The 9,065-nt window shown below is 37.9% G+C and overlaps 1 pseudogene; it reads right to left on the reverse strand.

Moving 5' to 3' along the window:
* Positions 1 to 6,290: 6,290 nt before the first annotated feature.
* LOC101595827 lies at positions 6,291 to 7,228 on the reverse strand (annotated as a pseudogene).
* Positions 7,229 to 9,065: the final 1,837 nt, after the last annotated feature.

Genomic DNA, 9,065 nt, shown 5'->3' on the forward strand with positions numbered 1-9,065 from the left:
GAAAATCTTCCTGAGAATACAGCAACAGTAGTTCTTACAGATCCTGTGTTTAGTCAAGTTAGCTCAACATTGATCCCTATTGGTGTGAAATGGCAGTCTACCTATAAGTTTAGCATAGGTACATTGGAAGGTGAGTAGGCTCCTCCTATTGCATTCTGTCTCCAGTTATATGTGGGCTGAACTCTGGGAAGCCTGGCCTACTCAGTGCCTAAGGCTGGAAAGTTCCTACTCAGGGCATTTCAGGCATGTGCCAGGTGGGGCTGATTGCCTGTCAGAGCAAGTGGAGCCTGGGGTTGTTTCTGGTGGGTGTGGTGGTAAAGTTCTTTTGTCAACTTGATCTAATTAGGAATCCACTCTCATTCTTTTCAGATGGATCTCTAAAGACAGCTTACAGGAAAGATTGACTGAAGGAGAAGGTACTTCCCTTACAGTAAGCAACACTCCCAGTGGCGGGCTTTTTGCTTAGCATTGGAACCAAGTTTCCTCAGCCTTTCAGCATGGACTGAAGACCAGTGGCTCTCTAGAAAGCCTTCAGAACTTCAGTACTAGATTGGAACTGCTGAGGCATCTAGCCTCATGAACTGAATAACTACTAGGTTCCTTGGACTCTCAGGCCTGCGTAGTACTATGTTGGATTGTCATAAGCAAATCTAACAGATTTCCTTTTTTTTTTTTTTTTTTTTTTGGTTTTTCGAGGTAGGGTTTCACTCTAGCCCAGGCTGACCTGGAATTCACTATGGAGTCTCAGGGTGGCCTCGAACTCATGGTGATCCTCCCACCTCTGCCTCCCAAGTGCTGGGATTAAAGGCGTGTGCCACCACGCCCGCCTAGATTTCCTTTTTAATACAAAAGTGGGCCTATTTAGATTTTGAAGGCAGCATGTTCCTCACTGGGGTATATTACTCCATCCTATATACCAAGTAGTTTGGCAATCTGCTAGTTTTCATTGGGGCCCAGAACAAGCAAAGGCTCTTCAATAGGTCCAGGGTACTGTACAGGCTGCTCTGCCACTTGGGTCTTATTTTTTATTGCAGACTTAAGGGGAAGCTCAAATCTGTAATAAATAAAAATGATGGTAGGGGAAAATGATGGCATGAGCAGAGGGTGGACATAACCCCCTGGCCAACAAAAGGTGGACAACAGCAACAGGAGAGAATACCTAACACTGGCATGGGAAAACTGGCTTTAATACCCATCAGCCTGCCCCCAACAATACAACACCTCCAGGAGGCTTTAATTCCCAAATCTCCATCAGCTGGGAATCTAGCATTCAGAACACCTAAGTTTATGGGGGACACCTGAATCAAACCACCACCTTCCTCTTCTGGCCCCCATAAAATGATAACCATACATGATATTAAATACATTGCATTCAGTCCCACTTTAAAAGTCCCCATAGTTTTTCTTAATCCCAAGAATGTTCAAACATCCCTATAATCTAAGATCTATTAACTGAGCCATAATACAAAAAAATGCCCCCCAAACCCATAATGGCACAGAATAAACATTCATACTACAAAAGATGGCATTGGGCATAGCTAAGAAATACTTAAGCAATACATGATCTAAACAGGGCAAACACCAAACTCTGTAGCTCCAAGTCCAACAACTCTAGCCAGTGACAAATCTCCAAGTCCGATAATTCTAACCAGCAACAAGTCTCCAGAGTTCCAATTCCACCCCTCCAACTAGGCTACTCACAGTCCTGGAAAACTTCTCCTGGGGCCAACTGCTATCCTCAGCAGCCATTTCATGGTCCTGGCATCTCCACTGAGTCTCCACTGCAAGCCACAGTTCAATCTCATGGCTTCATCAGGTCTCCATGCAGACATCCAGTAAACCTGCTTCACAATGCCCATGGCCATTTCCAAAACACAAGACAACATACAAATTCAATGGTCCTCTCTTTACTGTCTTTCTTATACTTCACAATGCCCAGTCGAGTGCCAATCTATTAATCTAGGGGGAAATGAAGCCAACTTTGAAGAACAGGACACTCCTTGAGCACTCAGGCCCCTTCATAAAGGTCTACATTCTTCCTGTTTCCCCAGTGAAGGACAGCTGGCCCATCTCAAAGGGTGCAATCTTGAATATAATTGCAGCTGAATGGGCAGAAGCTGCAGCCCAAAGATTTGATTTTTTACCATATTCCTCTGCTCACACCAGTCCATTTCTACACAATGAAACCATGCACAACTTTTCAGAACATGGGCATAACAGCAAGCCTCTCACACAAACTTCTTGTAGCCCAGCCCAGGAAAAGCTCTTCCTAACCCTCACAGCCAAACCTCACAGTCCATACTTCCTACTACATTTAAGTCTTACAACTCTGACCAGAATAATCCATCAAGCTACACTTACAGCACTTCAAGGCATCTCTTAAGCCAAGATTTTTCCTTCCACATTCCTCTTGCAAATCAGCTCCAAAAAGCCAAAACCACACAGTCAGTAGTCTAGCAGCAACTGACCCCATTCTTGGTATCATCATTATCGTTACAGTCAGGTTCACATTGCTGGCAAAGGTTTACTTTGGCTTACAGATAAGGGGAATCTCTGTGATGGCAGGGGCAAACATAGTAATATGTACAAATTTTATACTTTGTGTATCAGCCAAAATAATAAATAAGTAATGAAACTATGTGTAGTAGCTTCCTGGTTGACAATTAGGCTGATAATAAGTGGAATGTACCTCTAGATATCTCTAGATGGTATTGCTTTAAGTAAATTTAAGGTCATCTTAGAAGATTGTATGCACATTGTAAAAGGGTGAGTCCAAAACTGGGCATAGAGGATAAAAATAAGATTTTCTCATTTTATCTGGCTACATTCACTTAGTATTCTCATTTCAAAGTTTCTGAGAGCTTATGATGATTGCCATACCTTATATTTTTCTTGCTAGCCATAGGACATTAACCAGGCTTTGGGAAAGCTGAAATTGGGCAAAGAATCACTAATTCAATTGGCTATGACAGCTGAGGTTGGAAGTTGGGACAATTCACCTTAATAGAGAATAAAATGTGAAGGACAGGCTGAAAATCATGTCTAATACAGTTATGTTCTTTTAAGATTACATGGAATAAATAAGAGTATTTATGTATTTGCGATAGAATCAGCTTTATTCTTTTCTCATTTTATTATTCATTCAGAAAAAGATAGAACATCCACATTCTTCTAGATACAACTGGAAAGAGCATTGATTTAATTAAATAAGCATTCTTAAGTACCCAGTCCGGTATCATGAAAGTATACATTAGAGATGAACATCTAACTAACCTCAAGCCAATACTTGATCTGAATCTTTTTATTTTATTTTATTTTTATCAAAGGCCTTATCTTAAATTTTAAGTAGGCGTTAACAAGGTCAACATGGATAATAGAGAATGTAGATCAAAAACTGATGGAAGAATATGGAGACATGTAAGCACAAGTAATGGCTTCCATGTATCATGATTCTAGAAAATTCCTTATGTCATTCTGTGAGCTACAAATTTGTGAAATGCATTGACAACATGGAAACAGCAAAGAATTGATTGTGGTTACAGTCTGAAAAGAGAAACTGCTGGAGAAAGGGGTACAGAGTATACACAGAACAGTCAATGCAATGAAGGAGACTCAGAAATGGTGAGATAATATTCCCCTCCTGTGGAATGCACCTATAAAACCTAGACAGAATTTATGTAAGAGCTAATTTGAGGATTTACAAAATAAACAGAAGTGGAAAGTGTGAGAAAGTAGCCCCCAATTCAAAACCTCATGGAATCAGCAGTGAGATTTTCATTATCTTTTGTTCTAGTATCCTCATAATCTGGGTATAACATGGCCCAGAACTTGAAAGTGAGGAAGAAAGAATACCAGGAGAAGCATCAACTTTCCAGTTTTAATAGTGAGAATGAACCTACTAATAACAGGAATAATAACATAAATATCCCATTGAAAATTAGTTCGCAAAGCCTCCAGCTTCCTACAGTATTCTTGGATCATAGAAATACAGTTTACAAGTGCAGGGATATTGATCATAGAAATGGTGTTTCTGAGTGTAGGGATATAGGTTTACACTATCTAGAAAATTATAGGAGAACAAAATAAATAAGATACCTTCAAGCTGACATACTGTAAAGGGTATATGCAGGATATTTTAGAGAGGTAAAAATTCTAAAAAATGTCCCCTTCCAATAACAAAAATGGCATGAACTGATGGGCATATCACTAATCTGTGTGTGCATTAAATTAAATTAAAATTCTCCATACAATTTAAACAAACAGTATCATCTCACAATAATATCCAAAATGTAATACAAAATTACTCAATATGTGAATAAGCAGAGGAATCTCAGTTCACAGGGCATTGGGTGATCAAGAGATAATAGATGGGTTATCTGGATGGCTACAAAGCAACTATTTTTAAAATGCTTCAACATATTAAGATAAACACTCTTTCAACAAGTTATAATGTAGAAAGTTTCAGCAAATAAAAAGAACTAAATGACACAGAAAAACACACTTCATCAATGTGAACAGAGATGAAAGAGTTGTCAGATAACTTACAATATGTCAATAGAAACAATGTAGTCTCATAGAAAGATTGCAAAAAAATTAACAAAACCACAACAAATTGTGAGACAATGCCCTAAGTCTAACATTTATGTATGAAAATACCCAGAGAAATATGAAGAATAGTGTATGTAGGGAATATATGGAGAAATAATAATAGACATTCTATAAGTTTTATCAAAATTCATAAACTGAAATATTTCTTAGTTGGAAATTATTGTTCTCCTGTGCTTACAATACTTCATTCTGTGGTTTCCTGGTATATCTATTTTTTCTTTTGAGAAATCTGCCATAATTCTGATGGATTTTTCTTATAAAGACTTGGTGCTTCTTTTAGTTTTCACTAATTTTTCTTTGTTCTCTATGTTTAGTGTTTTAATGATAGTTAAATTATAATTTTAATAACTTAAGTTTATATTTAAGATTATTTTCTGAAATTGTCTGTCTGATGTTCTAAATGCTTTCTGTGTCTGCATGGTCAATTTTTCCCCTAGATTTGGGAATTTTTCTGCTGTGACATATGATTTAAATCTAAAGTTCTTCTTATTCTTTTATGCCCACAGTGTATAAAGTTGGTCTTCAAATGGTGGCCAGTTATATCTTTTGTAATTACAGATTCTTAACATCCCACAATAAAAAAGAATTCATGACTTCTAAACCAAGAGAAATTATACAACATACACCTACTCTTAGAGTTTGAAAACATGCTATTGAATGACAAATGAGTTATTGAAGAAATCAAGACAGAACTTTAAAAAAGTCCTAGAATTAAATAAATTTATAGAATTAAATAAAAATGAAAACACAATGAAAGCAAAAATAAAAGGGACGTTTATGGCTACAAGTGTCTACATATAAAAAAAATCAAAGATTTTAAATAATACCTGACTCATGCACCTTAAAGTATTGGAAAATTATGAACACACCCCACCCAAAGTCAGACACTAGAAAGCCATAATCAGAATCAAGGCAGATATTAATGAAATAGAAATAAGCAAATAGATGTACAATGTGTCAATTAAAAATCTCCAGGACTGGAGAGATGGCTTAGCAGTTAAGGTATTTATTTGCAATGCCTAAGAACCCAGGTTTGATTCTCCAATACCCATGTAAAGGCAGATTCACAAAGTGGTGCATGCATCTGTAGTTCATTTTCTCAGTCTCTCTGTTTGCAAATAAATAAATAAATAATTTCTTTAAAATATATGTACATTAGAATAACTTCCATTGAAACTCATTACCTATTTAATGTTTTTAACCACCAGGTTTGTGTAGTGTTAAAGTTCAGTGTTTTTATAAAAATATATTTAGAATAATTCTTAAAATTCAAAAAATATCTATCCATGTACAGTTTACCAAGAGGACATATAAATCTTAACTATGTAAAATAAATCTTTTTAAAATTTTTTTTGCGAAACATTACACAATTTTTGTTTATGGAATGAGAAACTCTCATTTGTTACATCGTCACATTGTGAGTCAGAGAAATGCTACAGTGCTGAAGAAAGTCAACGCTGGACCAACCCAAGTCCTCATGTTACAACATTCAGTACAAAGAGATAATGTTCAACACAGCCCAACACAACATTCTTGGTTTTCTTCATTTTGAAGTTCCCCCTAAAAAATCATCTTCTAATGGGGTATTTCACTACATAAATTATAGTTCTTCATTTTTACAATTCACTCCAAACCACATGAAATGCATCACAGCAACATGTCTAAACCTGTTGGGAAGCTGGTCACACAGCGTCGTCATCTGACATGTCACTGCTACTAGTCTCTGTGTCCTCATTCTCAAGTGTGGGTGTGAAAGTGCTATTTTTCCAGGGTTCAAACTTAAAGTCACAAATCAGGCCATTTTTTCAAAATACCATTTTTTTCTCAGACCATTCTTCTATAAGTGTTCACTAATAACTTGGAATTCTCTCATTTCGTCCTCAGTTAAAGGAGCACATGTTTCATCATTTTCAATGTCTTCTTGCCAGCCCATCTCCTTTAACAATCTGTGTTCTGCCTCAAGTGAACTGGAGAGAACATCAGTCTGTGGAAAGGTTGAAGACTGGATGATCTGCTGGGAAATTACTGAAGCATTGCCATTCTCCTGAGGAACTTCATTTTCATCAAAGTTTCTGTTTATATCTCTTTCTTGGTGAGTACTGTTGCTGTTATGCAAATTAAATGACTCCTCATCCTTCCCTGAGCCAGCATGGCTCTCTTCTTCCTACTCCTCTTCCACTCTGTCTCTTTTCAAGGCTTTCAAAAAGTCACTCTTCTTATCAGTTCGCATCCGTGTCAGTTTGGTTAGACGAGGTTGCTGATTAAGTTTGTCAACAGGTGAAGCTGAGTTGGAGCGATTACACTCTTTCACTGAGTTTGTTAATGGACTAATGCTCTTGGCAGCTGATTTAAAAGCATTAAAGTTGTGAACACCGTATGTAGATTCATGAGGAAAAGAAGTTCCAACTTTATTTTCTTTAGTTTGGCTTTTCCATTGTGTACGTTTTGTAGGTGGCACAGCAGGTTGGGGGACTAAGCCTTTATAAACACTTGGACCAGTTCCATTCTTAACCGGCTGTGACTGGAGGTTTCCTGCTACTGGGAATGCAGAAAGCTGTAAGTCTTTTGCATTCCCTTTCTTAATGATCAGCATTCTTGCCACTCTAGACTGAGGGTTTGGAGGGTATTAGGTTCAAGGGGAAGCTCCACGATGGCAGGGGAAAATGATGGCATGAGCAGAGGGTGGACATCACTCCCTGGCCAACATAAGGTGAACAATAGCAACAGGAGAGTGTGCCATTAAGTATATAAAATAAATCTTTGTAGTGACACTTATAGCATATGAAAAAGACAGAACTGAATATATTTTTTCCTCCAAAAATTATATTTGGACATATGACTAACATCTGATCTTAGCAATTGTAAGATTATGGAAGAAAAAGTAAGCAAATGCATAGAAAAACCTAATAGTGCCATTACTCAATTGGAATTTTGTTGTTTATATATGTAGAACATGCCAACTGAGAACATAAAACTACTCACTCAAGTAGACCCACAACATTTACCAAAACATGATCATCCAGATAATAAATTAAAGATACTTGATCCTAACATACCTATGAATTTGAACAGCTATTCATGCACCAAACAACCTTTTAGAGAACCTAGGGAGCCAGCTGAGAGATCATTGTTCTTTGCTCTAGGATCTAAAGAAAAGAATACAGAAGAAGGCAGACAAGGAACAGTTTTTAGTGTTTCATTTTTCCCACCTCTAAGAAACATGGGGAGAGAGGCTATGAACTAGATTTGAAACTCAGTACCACGACCACCATGGTAAACTCTGGTACTGGGGTGAGCACACAATCCCTACCAAAAGGCCTTGGTCCTGGTCCCAGGGCTTTTATTGTGTTCACTGACTGTGAGCTCAAATGTGATACAGCTTTGTGGCATTGCTGACTATAGGTATGGCACAGAACCTGCAGTTTTCCCTTCCATAGTGATTTTGCCCACAGGCAGGCATAATAACATACTGCCTAACTATTAGGTAGTAACTATGTATGAGGTGTCTGGACCTTTCCCAGTCTCAGGAAAAGACTTAAAGAGAGAGGCTCTACTTTCTATGCGTTTCCCTGGTTCATTCTGAAACATACCAACTAAATATTTGGGTAAAATCTGCCATCTAGTTGATGTTTCAACACACCAACAGAGGACTCACAGCAAACCTGATCTGAGGTCACCTTCTAGCACTAAAATAATTGAAATGACTACAGGCTCAGAGGAAGTTAAAGGCCTACTTAGAATTTCTGAAAGGATAGGTACAAAGACAGATTTAAGGACTGTAAGAAGGACCTAATCCTTCACTGTCCAGATGATGTCTCAAATGAAGAATCAGCACACTATGCCCTGACCTAAAATAAGGTTCTAGAAACTGAACAGATAATAATGTCTCAATTCTCAGATGAGAAATATTTTAAATAATTTTTGGTGGCAATTTTAATATATGAACATATTGCCAATTTAAAATTTATGGTGTTGGGCTGGAGAACTGGCTTAGCAGTTAAGGCATTTGCTTGCTTGGCCTAAAGACCCAGATTCAATTTCCCATTACCCATATAAGCCAAATGCACAGGATGGTGCATGGTACCAGAGTTTGTTAGCAGTGGCTAGAGGCTCTGGTGCACTCATTTTCTGTCATTATATCTGCCTCTATCTCTCTCTGTCTCTATTGCAAATAAATAAATAAATACAAATAAAATTTATGGTGTCAATTTCAAATTTTTGGAGGCAGAGTGAATCCCTACATCAGGATTGCCTATAACTCAGACTGGGCTTGAACTCCCAAGAGCTGGAATCAAAGGTGTGAGTCACCATGCTTAAGAAAGAGAACTTGCCGGGCATGGTGGCCCATGCCTTTAATCCCAGCACTCCGGAGGCAGAGGTGGGAGGATCACTGTGAGTTCAAGGCCACCCTGGAGCTACAGAGTGAGTTCCAGGTCAGCCTGGACCGGAGTGAGACT

This window comes from Jaculus jaculus, chromosome 11, assembly GCF_020740685.1.
Source record: "Jaculus jaculus isolate mJacJac1 chromosome 11, mJacJac1.mat.Y.cur, whole genome shotgun sequence".
Classification (NCBI taxonomy): domain Eukaryota; kingdom Metazoa; phylum Chordata; class Mammalia; order Rodentia; family Dipodidae; genus Jaculus; species Jaculus jaculus.